Source organism: Mytilus galloprovincialis, chromosome 11 (assembly GCF_965363235.1).
Source record: "Mytilus galloprovincialis chromosome 11, xbMytGall1.hap1.1, whole genome shotgun sequence".
Classification (NCBI taxonomy): Eukaryota; Metazoa; Mollusca; class Bivalvia; order Mytilida; family Mytilidae; genus Mytilus; species Mytilus galloprovincialis.
The window spans coordinates 37258788-37277302 of record NC_134848.1 but is presented as its reverse complement, the minus strand read 5'-3'; the positions used below and the strand labels follow the sequence as shown (position 1 = coordinate 37277302).

The following is an 18515-nucleotide window of genomic DNA, read 5'->3' as shown; positions in this document are numbered from 1 at the left end:
TAATTCCACTCTATTACTAAAAAAATGGCAGCGCAGGAGCCATTCACTCCTGGCACACTTATAAAGCGCGTTCTGACCGATATTTATTTGTATCTTTTTCAAGATTGACCTCTAAAGCGAGGAGACGCACGCGTTGTATTTGAAAGGATGGCATCAAATGAATAATTAACAGTAATGCCCACTATATATTTGTGGATGATACGATTATGTGCCAATATGTCCTCTAATCAATTGAAAACATTTGAAAGAGACGAAAAAAGAAATGCATCGGCCGGGAATCGAACCCGGGCCGCCCGCGTGGCAGGCGAGCATTCTACCACTGAACCACCGATGCTTATGACTACCTCTTGTTTAACTTGATCATATAAGGACACGTGTTACCTGATATGTATGGTATATATGCATGTTAATATTATACTGAAATTGTCGGTAAATATATTTGATAGAGGAAATCGGCGATAGTTTAAATTACAGCTGCAGCATAATCTCAATTCGAGGTTGAAATATAATGACCAGAAATATCCCCGCTACTGTCGGCTTCGTGTATAATTTGAAACTTAAGCCGGCTTACCCGCGTAGTTAAAAAAAAATCGTGATCTAAAAGGGGGAGGGATGATTATAAATCCAAGTCTTTCAAAGAAGACCTAATCGCAAAAACGAAAAGTTCTGTAATTTGACACGATTTCTGTTGTGGTTTGCATGACAGACAACTTGAACTCGTAAAGTCGACATATGGTACATGTTAATTTCAATGCATACACTCCACGTAATTATAAGCTAAATACATAACTTTGCCCTTGATCAGTTGTAGATATACGTTTCTGCATCCTATAATTACCGACTGGTATATTTTTGTGCGCTTTGAATACTCTCCTGTCATGCTGTCAGCTGAATCATAGTTATCATATGTTGACACAATCATAAATGTATTAGGCTCGGTAAGGACGCTTTTATATATAGCTTAATTTTAACTTGTTATACTAAGTCCGATGTGGTCTAGTGGTTAGGATTTCTGGTTTTCACCCAGACGGCCCGGGTTCGATTCCCGGCATCGGAGCTTAAATTTTTTGTGCTTGGAGGAAACGATGTTAAAAGTCACGAAAAAGATATGCAGGATTCACATACTCATCAGAGCGAATAAATTGCAATTAATTCTTGCAACGTATGTAAGCTTGTAGTTTGCATCTGCCGCTGTTTTGTGCCTTAATTAATATTATGTCTTGAAATGACACCGACTGAAATGAGATGGGTGACCATCACACCTGCAGAAGAATGTACACTAGCAAGTAATGACTTTCTGTTTTAAAGTCATGTTGATGTTTTATGTATTTCTTGTCATTTAGTCAGTTGTTATGACATTATCCCCTCGGGGTATAAGTTAGATACGATAACGTAATTCCCTGCGTTTGCCACTCTCTCTATATAATTCCACTCTATTACTAAAAAAATGGCAGCGCAGGAGCCATTCACTCCTGGCACACTTATAAAGCGCGTTCTGACCGATATTTATTTGTATCTTTTTCAAGATTGACCTCTAAAGCGAGGAGACGCACGCGTTGTATTTGAAAGGATGGCATCAAATGAATAATTAACAGTAATGCCCACTATATATTTGTGGATGATACGATTATGTGCCAATATGTCCTCTAATCAATTGAAAACATTTGAAAGAGACGAAAAAAGAAATGCATCGGCCGGGAATCGAACCCGGGCCGCCCGCGTGGCAGGCGAGCATTCTACCACTGAACCACCGATGCTTATGACTACCTCTTGTTTAACTTGATCATATAAGGACACGTGTTACCTGATATGTATGGTATATATGCATGTTAATATTATACTGAAATTGTCGGTAAATATATTTGATAGAGGAAATCGGCGATAGTTTAAATTACAGCTGCAGCATAATCTCAATTCGAGGTTGAAATATAATGACCAGAAATATCCCCGCTACTGTCGGCTTCGTGTATAATTTGAAACTTAAGCCGGCTTACCCGCGTAGTTAAAAAAAAATCGTGATCTAAAAGGGGGAGGGATGATTATAAATCCAAGTCTTTCAAAGAAGACCTAATCGCAAAAACGAAAAGTTCTGTAATTTGACACGATTTCTGTTGTGGTTTGCATGACAGACAACTTGAACTCGTAAAGTCGACATATGGTACATGTTAATTTCAATGCATACACTCCACGTAATTATAAGCTAAATACATAACTTTGCCCTTGATCAGTTGTAGATATACGTTTCTGCATCCTATAATTACCGACTGGTATATTTTTGTGCGCTTTGAATACTCTCCTGTCATGCTGTCAGCTGAATCATAGTTATCATATGTTGACACAATCATAAATGTATTAGGCTCGGTAAGGACGCTTTTATATATAGCTTAATTTTAACTTGTTATACTAAGTCCGATGTGGTCTAGTGGTTAGGATTTCTGGTTTTCACCCAGACGGCCCGGGTTCGATTCCCGGCATCGGAGCTTAAATTTTTTGTGCTTGGAGGAAACGATGTTAAAAGTCACGAAAAAGATATGCAGGATTCACATACTCATCAGAGCGAATAAATTGCAATTAATTCTTGCAACGTATGTAAGCTTGTAGTTTGCATCTGCCGCTGTTTTGTGCCTTAATTAATATTATGTCTTGAAATGACACCGACTGAAATGAGATGGGTGACCATCACACCTGCAGAAGAATGTACACTAGCAAGTAATGACTTTCTGTTTTAAAGTCATGTTGATGTTTTATGTATTTCTTGTCATTTAGTCAGTTGTTATGACATTATCCCCTCGGGGTATAAGTTAGATACGATAACGTAATTCCCTGCGTTTGCCACTCTCTCTATATAATTCCACTCTATTACTAAAAAAATGGCAGCGCAGGAGCCATTCACTCCTGGCACACTTATAAAGCGCGTTCTGACCGATATTTATTTGTATCTTTTTCAAGATTGACCTCTAAAGCGAGGAGACGCACGCGTTGTATTTGAAAGGATGGCATCAAATGAATAATTAACAGTAATGCCCACTATATATTTGTGGATGATACGATTATGTGCCAATATGTCCTCTAATCAATTGAAAACATTTGAAAGAGACGAAAAAAGAAATGCATCGGCCGGGAATCGAACCCGGGCCGCCCGCGTGGCAGGCGAGCATTCTACCACTGAACCACCGATGCTTATGACTACCTCTTGTTTAACTTGATCATATAAGGACACGTGTTACCTGATATGTATGGTATATATGCATGTTAATATTATACTGAAATTGTCGGTAAATATATTTGATAGAGGAAATCGGCGATAGTTTAAATTACAGCTGCAGCATAATCTCAATTCGAGGTTGAAATATAATGACCAGAAATATCCCCGCTACTGTCGGCTTCGTGTATAATTTGAAACTTAAGCCGGCTTACCCGCGTAGTTAAAAAAAAATCGTGATCTAAAAGGGGGAGGGATGATTATAAATCCAAGTCTTTCAAAGAAGACCTAATCGCAAAAACGAAAAGTTCTGTAATTTGACACGATTTCTGTTGTGGTTTGCATGACAGACAACTTGAACTCGTAAAGTCGACATATGGTACATGTTAATTTCAATGCATACACTCCACGTAATTATAAGCTAAATACATAACTTTGCCCTTGATCAGTTGTAGATATACGTTTCTGCATCCTATAATTACCGACTGGTATATTTTTGTGCGCTTTGAATACTCTCCTGTCATGCTGTCAGCTGAATCATAGTTATCATATGTTGACACAATCATAAATGTATTAGGCTCGGTAAGGACGCTTTTATATATAGCTTAATTTTAACTTGTTATACTAAGTCCGATGTGGTCTAGTGGTTAGGATTTCTGGTTTTCACCCAGACGGCCCGGGTTCGATTCCCGGCATCGGAGCTTAAATTTTTTGTGCTTGGAGGAAACGATGTTAAAAGTCACGAAAAAGATATGCAGGATTCACATACTCATCAGAGCGAATAAATTGCAATTAATTCTTGCAACGTATGTAAGCTTGTAGTTTGCATCTGCCGCTGTTTTGTGCCTTAATTAATATTATGTCTTGAAATGACACCGACTGAAATGAGATGGGTGACCATCACACCTGCAGAAGAATGTACACTAGCAAGTAATGACTTTCTGTTTTAAAGTCATGTTGATGTTTTATGTATTTCTTGTCATTTAGTCAGTTGTTATGACATTATCCCCTCGGGGTATAAGTTAGATACGATAACGTAATTCCCTGCGTTTGCCACTCTCTCTATATAATTCCACTCTATTACTAAAAAAATGGCAGCGCAGGAGCCATTCACTCCTGGCACACTTATAAAGCGCGTTCTGACCGATATTTATTTGTATCTTTTTCAAGATTGACCTCTAAAGCGAGGAGACGCACGCGTTGTATTTGAAAGGATGGCATCAAATGAATAATTAACAGTAATGCCCACTATATATTTGTGGATGATACGATTATGTGCCAATATGTCCTCTAATCAATTGAAAACATTTGAAAGAGACGAAAAAAGAAATGCATCGGCCGGGAATCGAACCCGGGCCGCCCGCGTGGCAGGCGAGCATTCTACCACTGAACCACCGATGCTTATGACTACCTCTTGTTTAACTTGATCATATAAGGACACGTGTTACCTGATATGTATGGTATATATGCATGTTAATATTATACTGAAATTGTCGGTAAATATATTTGATAGAGGAAATCGGCGATAGTTTAAATTACAGCTGCAGCATAATCTCAATTCGAGGTTGAAATATAATGACCAGAAATATCCCCGCTACTGTCGGCTTCGTGTATAATTTGAAACTTAAGCCGGCTTACCCGCGTAGTTAAAAAAAAATCGTGATCTAAAAGGGGGAGGGATGATTATAAATCCAAGTCTTTCAAAGAAGACCTAATCGCAAAAACGAAAAGTTCTGTAATTTGACACGATTTCTGTTGTGGTTTGCATGACAGACAACTTGAACTCGTAAAGTCGACATATGGTACATGTTAATTTCAATGCATACACTCCACGTAATTATAAGCTAAATACATAACTTTGCCCTTGATCAGTTGTAGATATACGTTTCTGCATCCTATAATTACCGACTGGTATATTTTTGTGCGCTTTGAATACTCTCCTGTCATGCTGTCAGCTGAATCATAGTTATCATATGTTGACACAATCATAAATGTATTAGGCTCGGTAAGGACGCTTTTATATATAGCTTAATTTTAACTTGTTATACTAAGTCCGATGTGGTCTAGTGGTTAGGATTTCTGGTTTTCACCCAGACGGCCCGGGTTCGATTCCCGGCATCGGAGCTTAAATTTTTTGTGCTTGGAGGAAACGATGTTAAAAGTCACGAAAAAGATATGCAGGATTCACATACTCATCAGAGCGAATAAATTGCAATTAATTCTTGCAACGTATGTAAGCTTGTAGTTTGCATCTGCCGCTGTTTTGTGCCTTAATTAATATTATGTCTTGAAATGACACCGACTGAAATGAGATGGGTGACCATCACACCTGCAGAAGAATGTACACTAGCAAGTAATGACTTTCTGTTTTAAAGTCATGTTGATGTTTTATGTATTTCTTGTCATTTAGTCAGTTGTTATGACATTATCCCCTCGGGGTATAAGTTAGATACGATAACGTAATTCCCTGCGTTTGCCACTCTCTCTATATAATTCCACTCTATTACTAAAAAAATGGCAGCGCAGGAGCCATTCACTCCTGGCACACTTATAAAGCGCGTTCTGACCGATATTTATTTGTATCTTTTTCAAGATTGACCTCTAAAGCGAGGAGACGCACGCGTTGTATTTGAAAGGATGGCATCAAATGAATAATTAACAGTAATGCCCACTATATATTTGTGGATGATACGATTATGTGCCAATATGTCCTCTAATCAATTGAAAACATTTGAAAGAGACGAAAAAAGAAATGCATCGGCCGGGAATCGAACCCGGGCCGCCCGCGTGGCAGGCGAGCATTCTACCACTGAACCACCGATGCTTATGACTACCTCTTGTTTAACTTGATCATATAAGGACACGTGTTACCTGATATGTATGGTATATATGCATGTTAATATTATACTGAAATTGTCGGTAAATATATTTGATAGAGGAAATCGGCGATAGTTTAAATTACAGCTGCAGCATAATCTCAATTCGAGGTTGAAATATAATGACCAGAAATATCCCCGCTACTGTCGGCTTCGTGTATAATTTGAAACTTAAGCCGGCTTACCCGCGTAGTTAAAAAAAAATCGTGATCTAAAAGGGGGAGGGATGATTATAAATCCAAGTCTTTCAAAGAAGACCTAATCGCAAAAACGAAAAGTTCTGTAATTTGACACGATTTCTGTTGTGGTTTGCATGACAGACAACTTGAACTCGTAAAGTCGACATATGGTACATGTTAATTTCAATGCATACACTCCACGTAATTATAAGCTAAATACATAACTTTGCCCTTGATCAGTTGTAGATATACGTTTCTGCATCCTATAATTACCGACTGGTATATTTTTGTGCGCTTTGAATACTCTCCTGTCATGCTGTCAGCTGAATCATAGTTATCATATGTTGACACAATCATAAATGTATTAGGCTCGGTAAGGACGCTTTTATATATAGCTTAATTTTAACTTGTTATACTAAGTCCGATGTGGTCTAGTGGTTAGGATTTCTGGTTTTCACCCAGACGGCCCGGGTTCGATTCCCGGCATCGGAGCTTAAATTTTTTGTGCTTGGAGGAAACGATGTTAAAAGTCACGAAAAAGATATGCAGGATTCACATACTCATCAGAGCGAATAAATTGCAATTAATTCTTGCAACGTATGTAAGCTTGTAGTTTGCATCTGCCGCTGTTTTGTGCCTTAATTAATATTATGTCTTGAAATGACACCGACTGAAATGAGATGGGTGACCATCACACCTGCAGAAGAATGTACACTAGCAAGTAATGACTTTCTGTTTTAAAGTCATGTTGATGTTTTATGTATTTCTTGTCATTTAGTCAGTTGTTATGACATTATCCCCTCGGGGTATAAGTTAGATACGATAACGTAATTCCCTGCGTTTGCCACTCTCTCTATATAATTCCACTCTATTACTAAAAAAATGGCAGCGCAGGAGCCATTCACTCCTGGCACACTTATAAAGCGCGTTCTGACCGATATTTATTTGTATCTTTTTCAAGATTGACCTCTAAAGCGAGGAGACGCACGCGTTGTATTTGAAAGGATGGCATCAAATGAATAATTAACAGTAATGCCCACTATATATTTGTGGATGATACGATTATGTGCCAATATGTCCTCTAATCAATTGAAAACATTTGAAAGAGACGAAAAAAGAAATGCATCGGCCGGGAATCGAACCCGGGCCGCCCGCGTGGCAGGCGAGCATTCTACCACTGAACCACCGATGCTTATGACTACCTCTTGTTTAACTTGATCATATAAGGACACGTGTTACCTGATATGTATGGTATATATGCATGTTAATATTATACTGAAATTGTCGGTAAATATATTTGATAGAGGAAATCGGCGATAGTTTAAATTACAGCTGCAGCATAATCTCAATTCGAGGTTGAAATATAATGACCAGAAATATCCCCGCTACTGTCGGCTTCGTGTATAATTTGAAACTTAAGCCGGCTTACCCGCGTAGTTAAAAAAAAATCGTGATCTAAAAGGGGGAGGGATGATTATAAATCCAAGTCTTTCAAAGAAGACCTAATCGCAAAAACGAAAAGTTCTGTAATTTGACACGATTTCTGTTGTGGTTTGCATGACAGACAACTTGAACTCGTAAAGTCGACATATGGTACATGTTAATTTCAATGCATACACTCCACGTAATTATAAGCTAAATACATAACTTTGCCCTTGATCAGTTGTAGATATACGTTTCTGCATCCTATAATTACCGACTGGTATATTTTTGTGCGCTTTGAATACTCTCCTGTCATGCTGTCAGCTGAATCATAGTTATCATATGTTGACACAATCATAAATGTATTAGGCTCGGTAAGGACGCTTTTATATATAGCTAAATTTTAACTTGTTATACTAAGTCCGATGTGGTCTAGTGGTTAGGATTTCTGGTTTTCACCCAGACGGCCCGGGTTCGATTCCCGGCATCGGAGCTTAAATTTTTTGTGCTTGGAGGAAACGATGTTAAAAGTCACGAAAAAGATATGCAGGATTCACATACTCATCAGAGCGAATAAATTGCAATTAATTCTTGCAACGTATGTAAGCTTGTAGTTTGCATCTGCCGCTGTTTTGTGCCTTAATTAATATTATGTCTTGAAATGACACCGACTGAAATGAGATGGGTGACCATCACACCTGCAGAAGAATGTACACTAGCAAGTAATGACTTTCTGTTTTAAAGTCATGTTGATGTTTTATGTATTTCTTGTCATTTAGTCAGTTGTTATGACATTATCCCCTCGGGGTATAAGTTAGATACGATAACGTAATTCCCTGCGTTTGCCACTCTCTCTATATAATTCCACTCTATTACTAAAAAAATGGCAGCGCAGGAGCCATTCACTCCTGGCACACTTATAAAGCGCGTTCTGACCGATATTTATTTGTATCTTTTTCAAGATTGACCTCTAAAGCGAGGAGACGCACGCGTTGTATTTGAAAGGATGGCATCAAATGAATAATTAACAGTAATGCCCACTATATATTTGTGGATGATACGATTATGTGCCAATATGTCCTCTAATCAATTGAAAACATTTGAAAGAGACGAAAAAAGAAATGCATCGGCCGGGAATCGAACCCGGGCCGCCCGCGTGGCAGGCGAGCATTCTACCACTGAACCACCGATGCTTATGACTACCTCTTGTTTAACTTGATCATATAAGGACACGTGTTACCTGATATGTATGGTATATATGCATGTTAATATTATACTGAAATTGTCGGTAAATATATTTGATAGAGGAAATCGGCGATAGTTTAAATTACAGCTGCAGCATAATCTCAATTCGAGGTTGAAATATAATGACCAGAAATATCCCCGCTACTGTCGGCTTCGTGTATAATTTGAAACTTAAGCCGGCTTACCCGCGTAGTTAAAAAAAAATCGTGATCTAAAAGGGGGAGGGATGATTATAAATCCAAGTCTTTCAAAGAAGACCTAATCGCAAAAACGAAAAGTTCTGTAATTTGACACGATTTCTGTTGTGGTTTGCATGACAGACAACTTGAACTCGTAAAGTCGACATATGGTACATGTTAATTTCAATGCATACACTCCACGTAATTATAAGCTAAATACATAACTTTGCCCTTGATCAGTTGTAGATATACGTTTCTGCATCCTATAATTACCGACTGGTATATTTTTGTGCGCTTTGAATACTCTCCTGTCATGCTGTCAGCTGAATCATAGTTATCATATGTTGACACAATCATAAATGTATTAGGCTCGGTAAGGACGCTTTTATATATAGCTTAATTTTAACTTGTTATACTAAGTCCGATGTGGTCTAGTGGTTAGGATTTCTGGTTTTCACCCAGACGGCCCGGGTTCGATTCCCGGCATCGGAGCTTAAATTTTTTGTGCTTGGAGGAAACGATGTTAAAAGTCACGAAAAAGATATGCAGGATTCACATACTCATCAGAGCGAATAAATTGCAATTAATTCTTGCAACGTATGTAAGCTTGTAGTTTGCATCTGCCGCTGTTTTGTGCCTTAATTAATATTATGTCTTGAAATGACACCGACTGAAATGAGATGGGTGACCATCACACCTGCAGAAGAATGTACACTAGCAAGTAATGACTTTCTGTTTTAAAGTCATGTTGATGTTTTATGTATTTCTTGTCATTTAGTCAGTTGTTATGACATTATCCCCTCGGGGTATAAGTTAGATACGATAACGTAATTCCCTGCGTTTGCCACTCTCTCTATATAATTCCACTCTATTACTAAAAAAATGGCAGCGCAGGAGCCATTCACTCCTGGCACACTTATAAAGCGCGTTCTGACCGATATTTATTTGTATCTTTTTCAAGATTGACCTCTAAAGCGAGGAGACGCACGCGTTGTATTTGAAAGGATGGCATCAAATGAATAATTAACAGTAATGCCCACTATATATTTGTGGATGATACGATTATGTGCCAATATGTCCTCTAATCAATTGAAAACATTTGAAAGAGACGAAAAAAGAAATGCATCGGCCGGGAATCGAACCCGGGCCGCCCGCGTGGCAGGCGAGCATTCTACCACTGAACCACCGATGCTTATGACTACCTCTTGTTTAACTTGATCATATAAGGACACGTGTTACCTGATATGTATGGTATATATGCATGTTAATATTATACTGAAATTGTCGGTAAATATATTTGATAGAGGAAATCGGCGATAGTTTAAATTACAGCTGCAGCATAATCTCAATTCGAGGTTGAAATATAATGACCAGAAATATCCCCGCTACTGTCGGCTTCGTGTATAATTTGAAACTTAAGCCGGCTTACCCGCGTAGTTAAAAAAAAATCGTGATCTAAAAGGGGGAGGGATGATTATAAATCCAAGTCTTTCAAAGAAGACCTAATCGCAAAAACGAAAAGTTCTGTAATTTGACACGATTTCTGTTGTGGTTTGCATGACAGACAACTTGAACTCGTAAAGTCGACATATGGTACATGTTAATTTCAATGCATACACTCCACGTAATTATAAGCTAAATACATAACTTTGCCCTTGATCAGTTGTAGATATACGTTTCTGCATCCTATAATTACCGACTGGTATATTTTTGTGCGCTTTGAATACTCTCCTGTCATGCTGTCAGCTGAATCATAGTTATCATATGTTGACACAATCATAAATGTATTAGGCTCGGTAAGGACGCTTTTATATATAGCTTAATTTTAACTTGTTATACTAAGTCCGATGTGGTCTAGTGGTTAGGATTTCTGGTTTTCACCCAGACGGCCCGGGTTCGATTCCCGGCATCGGAGCTTAAATTTTTTGTGCTTGGAGGAAACGATGTTAAAAGTCACGAAAAAGATATGCAGGATTCACATACTCATCAGAGCGAATAAATTGCAATTAATTCTTGCAACGTATGTAAGCTTGTAGTTTGCATCTGCCGCTGTTTTGTGCCTTAATTAATATTATGTCTTGAAATGACACCGACTGAAATGAGATGGGTGACCATCACACCTGCAGAAGAATGTACACTAGCAAGTAATGACTTTCTGTTTTAAAGTCATGTTGATGTTTTATGTATTTCTTGTCATTTAGTCAGTTGTTATGACATTATCCCCTCGGGGTATAAGTTAGATACGATAACGTAATTCCCTGCGTTTGCCACTCTCTCTATATAATTCCACTCTATTACTAAAAAAATGGCAGCGCAGGAGCCATTCACTCCTGGCACACTTATAAAGCGCGTTCTGACCGATATTTATTTGTATCTTTTTCAAGATTGACCTCTAAAGCGAGGAGACGCACGCGTTGTATTTGAAAGGATGGCATCAAATGAATAATTAACAGTAATGCCCACTATATATTTGTGGATGATACGATTATGTGCCAATATGTCCTCTAATCAATTGAAAACATTTGAAAGAGACGAAAAAAGAAATGCATCGGCCGGGAATCGAACCCGGGCCGCCCGCGTGGCAGGCGAGCATTCTACCACTGAACCACCGATGCTTATGACTACCTCTTGTTTAACTTGATCATATAAGGACACGTGTTACCTGATATGTATGGTATATATGCATGTTAATATTATACTGAAATTGTCGGTAAATATATTTGATAGAGGAAATCGGCGATAGTTTAAATTACAGCTGCAGCATAATCTCAATTCGAGGTTGAAATATAATGACCAGAAATATCCCCGCTACTGTCGGCTTCGTGTATAATTTGAAACTTAAGCCGGCTTACCCGCGTAGTTAAAAAAAAATCGTGATCTAAAAGGGGGAGGGATGATTATAAATCCAAGTCTTTCAAAGAAGACCTAATCGCAAAAACGAAAAGTTCTGTAATTTGACACGATTTCTGTTGTGGTTTGCATGACAGACAACTTGAACTCGTAAAGTCGACATATGGTACATGTTAATTTCAATGCATACACTCCACGTAATTATAAGCTAAATACATAACTTTGCCCTTGATCAGTTGTAGATATACGTTTCTGCATCCTATAATTACCGACTGGTATATTTTTGTGCGCTTTGAATACTCTCCTGTCATGCTGTCAGCTGAATCATAGTTATCATATGTTGACACAATCATAAATGTATTAGGCTCGGTAAGGACGCTTTTATATATAGCTTAATTTTAACTTGTTATACTAAGTCCGATGTGGTCTAGTGGTTAGGATTTCTGGTTTTCACCCAGACGGCCCGGGTTCGATTCCCGGCATCGGAGCTTAAATTTTTTGTGCTTGGAGGAAACGATGTTAAAAGTCACGAAAAAGATATGCAGGATTCACATACTCATCAGAGCGAATAAATTGCAATTAATTCTTGCAACGTATGTAAGCTTGTAGTTTGCATCTGCCGCTGTTTTGTGCCTTAATTAATATTATGTCTTGAAATGACACCGACTGAAATGAGATGGGTGACCATCACACCTGCAGAAGAATGTACACTAGCAAGTAATGACTTTCTGTTTTAAAGTCATGTTGATGTTTTATGTATTTCTTGTCATTTAGTCAGTTGTTATGACATTATCCCCTCGGGGTATAAGTTAGATACGATAACGTAATTCCCTGCGTTTGCCACTCTCTCTATATAATTCCACTCTATTACTAAAAAAATGGCAGCGCAGGAGCCATTCACTCCTGGCACACTTATAAAGCGCGTTCTGACCGATATTTATTTGTATCTTTTTCAAGATTGACCTCTAAAGCGAGGAGACGCACGCGTTGTATTTGAAAGGATGGCATCAAATGAATAATTAACAGTAATGCCCACTATATATTTGTGGATGATACGATTATGTGCCAATATGTCCTCTAATCAATTGAAAACATTTGAAAGAGACGAAAAAAGAAATGCATCGGCCGGGAATCGAACCCGGGCCGCCCGCGTGGCAGGCGAGCATTCTACCACTGAACCACCGATGCTTATGACTACCTCTTGTTTAACTTGATCATATAAGGACACGTGTTACCTGATATGTATGGTATATATGCATGTTAATATTATACTGAAATTGTCGGTAAATATATTTGATAGAGGAAATCGGCGATAGTTTAAATTACAGCTGCAGCATAATCTCAATTCGAGGTTGAAATATAATGACCAGAAATATCCCCGCTACTGTCGGCTTCGTGTATAATTTGAAACTTAAGCCGGCTTACCCGCGTAGTTAAAAAAAAATCGTGATCTAAAAGGGGGAGGGATGATTATAAATCCAAGTCTTTCAAAGAAGACCTAATCGCAAAAACGAAAAGTTCTGTAATTTGACACGATTTCTGTTGTGGTTTGCATGACAGACAACTTGAACTCGTAAAGTCGACATATGGTACATGTTAATTTCAATGCATACACTCCACGTAATTATAAGCTAAATACATAACTTTGCCCTTGATCAGTTGTAGATATACGTTTCTGCATCCTATAATTACCGACTGGTATATTTTTGTGCGCTTTGAATACTCTCCTGTCATGCTGTCAGCTGAATCATAGTTATCATATGTTGACACAATCATAAATGTATTAGGCTCGGTAAGGACGCTTTTATATATAGCTTAATTTTAACTTGTTATACTAAGTCCGATGTGGTCTAGTGGTTAGGATTTCTGGTTTTCACCCAGACGGCCCGGGTTCGATTCCCGGCATCGGAGCTTAAATTTTTTGTGCTTGGAGGAAACGATGTTAAAAGTCACGAAAAAGATATGCAGGATTCACATACTCATCAGAGCGAATAAATTGCAATTAATTCTTGCAACGTATGTAAGCTTGTAGTTTGCATCTGCCGCTGTTTTGTGCCTTAATTAATATTATGTCTTGAAATGACACCGACTGAAATGAGATGGGTGACCATCACACCTGCAGAAGAATGTACACTAGCAAGTAATGACTTTCTGTTTTAAAGTCATGTTGATGTTTTATGTATTTCTTGTCATTTAGTCAGTTGTTATGACATTATCCCCTCGGGGTATAAGTTAGATACGATAACGTAATTCCCTGCGTTTGCCACTCTCTCTATATAATTCCACTCTATTACTAAAAAAATGGCAGCGCAGGAGCCATTCACTCCTGGCACACTTATAAAGCGCGTTCTGACCGATATTTATTTGTATCTTTTTCAAGATTGACCTCTAAAGCGAGGAGACGCACGCGTTGTATTTGAAAGGATGGCATCAAATGAATAATTAACAGTAATGCCCACTATATATTTGTGGATGATACGATTATGTGCCAATATGTCCTCTAATCAATTGAAAACATTTGAAAGAGACGAAAAAAGAAATGCATCGGCCGGGAATCGAACCCGGGCCGCCCGCGTGGCAGGCGAGCATTCTACCACTGAACCACCGATGCTTATGACTACCTCTTGTTTAACTTGATCATATAAGGACACGTGTTACCTGATATGTATGGTATATATGCATGTTAATATTATACTGAAATTGTCGGTAAATATATTTGATAGAGGAAATCGGCGATAGTTTAAATTACAGCTGCAGCATAATCTCAATTCGAGGTTGAAATATAATGACCAGAAATATCCCCGCTACTGTCGGCTTCGTGTATAATTTGAAACTTAAGCCGGCTTACCCGCGTAGTTAAAAAAAAATCGTGATCTAAAAGGGGGAGGGATGATTATAAATCCAAGTCTTTCAAAGAAGACCTAATCGCAAAAACGAAAAGTTCTGTAATTTGACACGATTTCTGTTGTGGTTTGCATGACAGACAACTTGAACTCGTAAAGTCGACATATGGTACATGTTAATTTCAATGCATACACTCCACGTAATTATAAGCTAAATACATAACTTTGCCCTTGATCAGTTGTAGATATACGTTTCTGCATCCTATAATTACCGACTGGTATATTTTTGTGCGCTTTGAATACTCTCCTGTCATGCTGTCAGCTGAATCATAGTTATCATATGTTGACACAATCATAAATGTATTAGGCTCGGTAAGGACGCTTTTATATATAGCTTAATTTTAACTTGTTATACTAAGTCCGATGTGGTCTAGTGGTTAGGATTTCTGGTTTTCACCCAGACGGCCCGGGTTCGATTCCCGGCATCGGAGCTTAAATTTTTTGTGCTTGGAGGAAACGATGTTAAAAGTCACGAAAAAGATATGCAGGATTCACATACTCATCAGAGCGAATAAATTGCAATTAATTCTTGCAACGTATGTAAGCTTGTAGTTTGCATCTGCCGCTGTTTTGTGCCTTAATTAATATTATGTCTTGAAATGACACCGACTGAAATGAGATGGGTGACCATCACACCTGCAGAAGAATGTACACTAGCAAGTAATGACTTTCTGTTTTAAAGTCATGTTGATGTTTTATGTATTTCTTGTCATTTAGTCAGTTGTTATGACATTATCCCCTCGGGGTATAAGTTAGATACGATAACGTAATTCCCTGCGTTTGCCACTCTCTCTATATAATTCCACTCTATTACTAAAAAAATGGCAGCGCAGGAGCCATTCACTCCTGGCACACTTATAAAGCGCGTTCTGACCGATATTTATTTGTATCTTTTTCAAGATTGACCTCTAAAGCGAGGAGACGCACGCGTTGTATTTGAAAGGATGGCATCAAATGAATAATTAACAGTAATGCCCACTATATATTTGTGGATGATACGATTATGTGCCAATATGTCCTCTAATCAATTGAAAACATTTGAAAGAGACGAAAAAAGAAATGCATCGGCCGGGAATCGAACCCGGGCCGCCCGCGTGGCAGGCGAGCATTCTACCACTGAACCACCGATGCTTATGACTACCTCTTGTTTAACTTGATCATATAAGGACACGTGTTACCTGATATGTATGGTATATATGCATGTTAATATTATACTGAAATTGTCGGTAAATATATTTGATAGAGGAAATCGGCGATAGTTTAAATTACAGCTGCAGCATAATCTCAATTCGAGGTTGAAATATAATGACCAGAAATATCCCCGCTACTGTCGGCTTCGTGTATAATTTGAAACTTAAGCCGGCTTACCCGCGTAGTTAAAAAAAAATCGTGATCTAAAAGGGGGAGGGATGATTATAAATCCAAGTCTTTCAAAGAAGACCTAATCGCAAAAACGAAAAGTTCTGTAATTTGACACGATTTCTGTTGTGGTTTGCATGACAGACAACTTGAACTCGTAAACTCGACATATGGTACATGTTAATTTCAATGCATACACTCCACGTAATTATAAGCTAAATACATAACTTTGCCCTTGATCAGTTGTAGATATACGTTTCTGCATCCTATAATTACCGACTGGTATATTTTTGTGCGCTTTGAATACTCTCCTGTCATGCTGTCAGCTGAATCATAGTTATCATATGTTGACACAATCATAAATGTATTAGGCTCGGTAAGGACGCTTTTATATATAGCTTAATTTTAACTTGTTATACTAAGTCCGATGTGGTCTAGTGGTTAGGATTTCTGGTTTTCACCCAGACGGCCCGGGTTCGATTCCCGGCATCGGAGCTTAAATTTTTTGTGCTTGGAGGAAACGATGTTAAAAGTCACGAAAAAGATATGCAGGATTCACATACTCATCAGAGCGAATAAATTGCAATTAATTCTTGCAACGTATGTAAGCTTGTAGTTTGCATCTGCCGCTGTTTTGTGCCTTAATTAATATTATGTCTTGAAATGACACCGACTGAAATGAGATGGGTGACCATCACACCTGCAGAAGAATGTACACTAGCAAGTAATGACTTTCTGTTTTAAAGTCATGTTGATGTTTTATGTATTTCTTGTCATTTAGTCAGTTGTTATGACATTATCCCCTCGGGGTATAAGTTAGATACGATAACGTAATTCCCTGCGTTTGCCACTCTCTCTATATAATTCCACTCTATTACTAAAAAAATGGCAGCGCAGGAGCCATTCACTCCTGGCACACTTATAAAGCGCGTTCTGACCGATATTTATTTGTATCTTTTTCAAGATTGACCTCTAAAGCGAGGAGACGCACGCGTTGTATTTGAAAGGATGGCATCAAATGAATAATTAACAGTAATGCCCACTATATATTTGTGGATGATACGATTATGTGCCAATATGTCCTCTAATCAATTGAAAACATTTGAAAGAGACGAAAAAAGAAATGCATCGGCCGGGAATCGAACCCGGGCCGCCCGCGTGGCAGGCGAGCATTCTACCACTGAACCACCGATGCTTATGACTACCTCTTGTTTAACTTGATCATATAAGGACACGTGTTACCTGATATGTATGGTATATATGCATGTTAATATTATACTGAAATTGTCGGTAAATATATTTGATAGAGGAAATCGGCGATAGTTTAAATTACAGCTGCAGCATAATCTCAATTCGAGGTTGAAATATAATGACCAGAAATATCCCCGCTACTGTCGGCTTCGTGTATAATTTGAAACTTAAGCCGGCTTACCCGCGTAGTTAAAAAAAAATCGTGATCTAAAAGGGGGAGGGATGATTATAAATCCAAGTCTTTCAAAGAAGACCTAATCGCAAAAACGAAAAGTTCTGTAATTTGACACGATTTCTGTTGTGGTTTGCATGACAGACAACTTGAACTCGTAAAGTCGACATATGGTACATGTTAATTTCAATGCATACACTCCACGTAATTATAAGCTAAATACATAACTTTGCCCTTGATCAGTTGTAGATATACGTTTCTGCATCCTATAATTACCGACTGGTATATTTTTGTGCGCTTTGAATACTCTCCTGTCATGCTGTCAGCTGAATCATAGTTATCATATGTTGACACAATCATAAATGTATTAGGCTCGGTAAGGACGCTTTTATATATAGCTTAATTTTAACTTGTTATACTAAGTCCGATGTGGTCTAGTGGTTAGGATTTCTGGTTTTCACCCAGACGGCCCGGGTTCGATTCCCGGCATCGGAGCTTAAATTTTTTGTGCTTGGAGGAAACGATGTTAAAAGTCACGAAAAAGATATGCAGGATTCACATACTCATCAGAGCGAATAAATTGCAATTAATTCTTGCAACGTATGTAAGCTTGTAGTTTGCATCTGCCGCTGTTTTGTGCCTTAATTAATATTATGTCTTGAAATGACACCGACTGAAATGAGATGGGTGACCATCACACCTGCAGAAGAATGTACACTAGCAAGTAATGACTTTCTGTTTTAAAGTCATGTTGATGTTTTATGTATTTCTTGTCATTTAGTCAGTTGTTATGACATTATCCCCTCGGGGTATAAGTTAGATACGATAACGTAATTCCCTGCGTTTGCCACTCTCTCTATATAATTCCACTCTATTA

General features: G+C 38.2%; 26 non-coding genes across 26 annotated transcripts; 13 read left to right on the top strand and 13 right to left on the bottom strand.

Moving 5' to 3' along the window:
- Positions 1-263: 263 nt before the first annotated feature.
- On the bottom strand, positions 264-334 carry Trnag-gcc (transfer RNA glycine (anticodon GCC)). The gene has a single exon. It is a non-coding gene; the product is annotated as a tRNA-Gly (tRNA).
- Positions 335-985: 651 nt separating this feature from the next.
- On the top strand, positions 986-1057 carry Trnae-uuc (transfer RNA glutamic acid (anticodon UUC)). The gene has a single exon. It is a non-coding gene; the product is annotated as a tRNA-Glu (tRNA).
- A 629-nt stretch (positions 1058-1686) lies between these two features.
- Positions 1687-1757, bottom strand: Trnag-gcc (transfer RNA glycine (anticodon GCC)). Its single transcript has one exon. It is a non-coding gene; the product is annotated as a tRNA-Gly (tRNA).
- A 651-nt stretch (positions 1758-2408) lies between these two features.
- Positions 2409-2480, top strand: Trnae-uuc (transfer RNA glutamic acid (anticodon UUC)). The gene has a single exon. It is a non-coding gene; the product is annotated as a tRNA-Glu (tRNA).
- Positions 2481-3109: 629 nt separating this feature from the next.
- Trnag-gcc (transfer RNA glycine (anticodon GCC)) lies at positions 3110-3180 on the bottom strand. The gene has a single exon. It is a non-coding gene; the product is annotated as a tRNA-Gly (tRNA).
- Positions 3181-3831: 651 nt separating this feature from the next.
- Positions 3832-3903, top strand: Trnae-uuc (transfer RNA glutamic acid (anticodon UUC)). The gene has a single exon. It is a non-coding gene; the product is annotated as a tRNA-Glu (tRNA).
- Positions 3904-4532: 629 nt separating this feature from the next.
- On the bottom strand, positions 4533-4603 carry Trnag-gcc (transfer RNA glycine (anticodon GCC)). The gene has a single exon. It is a non-coding gene; the product is annotated as a tRNA-Gly (tRNA).
- A 651-nt stretch (positions 4604-5254) lies between these two features.
- Positions 5255-5326, top strand: Trnae-uuc (transfer RNA glutamic acid (anticodon UUC)). Its single transcript has one exon. It is a non-coding gene; the product is annotated as a tRNA-Glu (tRNA).
- Positions 5327-5955: 629 nt separating this feature from the next.
- Trnag-gcc (transfer RNA glycine (anticodon GCC)) lies at positions 5956-6026 on the bottom strand. Its single transcript has one exon. It is a non-coding gene; the product is annotated as a tRNA-Gly (tRNA).
- Positions 6027-6677: 651 nt separating this feature from the next.
- Positions 6678-6749, top strand: Trnae-uuc (transfer RNA glutamic acid (anticodon UUC)). The gene has a single exon. It is a non-coding gene; the product is annotated as a tRNA-Glu (tRNA).
- Positions 6750-7378: 629 nt separating this feature from the next.
- On the bottom strand, positions 7379-7449 carry Trnag-gcc (transfer RNA glycine (anticodon GCC)). The gene has a single exon. It is a non-coding gene; the product is annotated as a tRNA-Gly (tRNA).
- Positions 7450-8100: 651 nt separating this feature from the next.
- Positions 8101-8172, top strand: Trnae-uuc (transfer RNA glutamic acid (anticodon UUC)). The gene has a single exon. It is a non-coding gene; the product is annotated as a tRNA-Glu (tRNA).
- A 629-nt stretch (positions 8173-8801) lies between these two features.
- On the bottom strand, positions 8802-8872 carry Trnag-gcc (transfer RNA glycine (anticodon GCC)). The gene has a single exon. It is a non-coding gene; the product is annotated as a tRNA-Gly (tRNA).
- Positions 8873-9523: 651 nt separating this feature from the next.
- On the top strand, positions 9524-9595 carry Trnae-uuc (transfer RNA glutamic acid (anticodon UUC)). Its single transcript has one exon. It is a non-coding gene; the product is annotated as a tRNA-Glu (tRNA).
- Positions 9596-10224: 629 nt separating this feature from the next.
- On the bottom strand, positions 10225-10295 carry Trnag-gcc (transfer RNA glycine (anticodon GCC)). Its single transcript has one exon. It is a non-coding gene; the product is annotated as a tRNA-Gly (tRNA).
- Positions 10296-10946: 651 nt separating this feature from the next.
- On the top strand, positions 10947-11018 carry Trnae-uuc (transfer RNA glutamic acid (anticodon UUC)). Its single transcript has one exon. It is a non-coding gene; the product is annotated as a tRNA-Glu (tRNA).
- Positions 11019-11647: 629 nt separating this feature from the next.
- On the bottom strand, positions 11648-11718 carry Trnag-gcc (transfer RNA glycine (anticodon GCC)). Its single transcript has one exon. It is a non-coding gene; the product is annotated as a tRNA-Gly (tRNA).
- A 651-nt stretch (positions 11719-12369) lies between these two features.
- On the top strand, positions 12370-12441 carry Trnae-uuc (transfer RNA glutamic acid (anticodon UUC)). Its single transcript has one exon. It is a non-coding gene; the product is annotated as a tRNA-Glu (tRNA).
- A 629-nt stretch (positions 12442-13070) lies between these two features.
- Positions 13071-13141, bottom strand: Trnag-gcc (transfer RNA glycine (anticodon GCC)). Its single transcript has one exon. It is a non-coding gene; the product is annotated as a tRNA-Gly (tRNA).
- A 651-nt stretch (positions 13142-13792) lies between these two features.
- On the top strand, positions 13793-13864 carry Trnae-uuc (transfer RNA glutamic acid (anticodon UUC)). The gene has a single exon. It is a non-coding gene; the product is annotated as a tRNA-Glu (tRNA).
- Positions 13865-14493: 629 nt separating this feature from the next.
- On the bottom strand, positions 14494-14564 carry Trnag-gcc (transfer RNA glycine (anticodon GCC)). Its single transcript has one exon. It is a non-coding gene; the product is annotated as a tRNA-Gly (tRNA).
- A 651-nt stretch (positions 14565-15215) lies between these two features.
- Positions 15216-15287, top strand: Trnae-uuc (transfer RNA glutamic acid (anticodon UUC)). Its single transcript has one exon. It is a non-coding gene; the product is annotated as a tRNA-Glu (tRNA).
- A 629-nt stretch (positions 15288-15916) lies between these two features.
- Positions 15917-15987, bottom strand: Trnag-gcc (transfer RNA glycine (anticodon GCC)). The gene has a single exon. It is a non-coding gene; the product is annotated as a tRNA-Gly (tRNA).
- Positions 15988-16638: 651 nt separating this feature from the next.
- Positions 16639-16710, top strand: Trnae-uuc (transfer RNA glutamic acid (anticodon UUC)). Its single transcript has one exon. It is a non-coding gene; the product is annotated as a tRNA-Glu (tRNA).
- A 629-nt stretch (positions 16711-17339) lies between these two features.
- On the bottom strand, positions 17340-17410 carry Trnag-gcc (transfer RNA glycine (anticodon GCC)). Its single transcript has one exon. It is a non-coding gene; the product is annotated as a tRNA-Gly (tRNA).
- Positions 17411-18061: 651 nt separating this feature from the next.
- On the top strand, positions 18062-18133 carry Trnae-uuc (transfer RNA glutamic acid (anticodon UUC)). The gene has a single exon. It is a non-coding gene; the product is annotated as a tRNA-Glu (tRNA).
- The last annotated feature ends 382 nt before the right edge of the window (positions 18134-18515 follow it).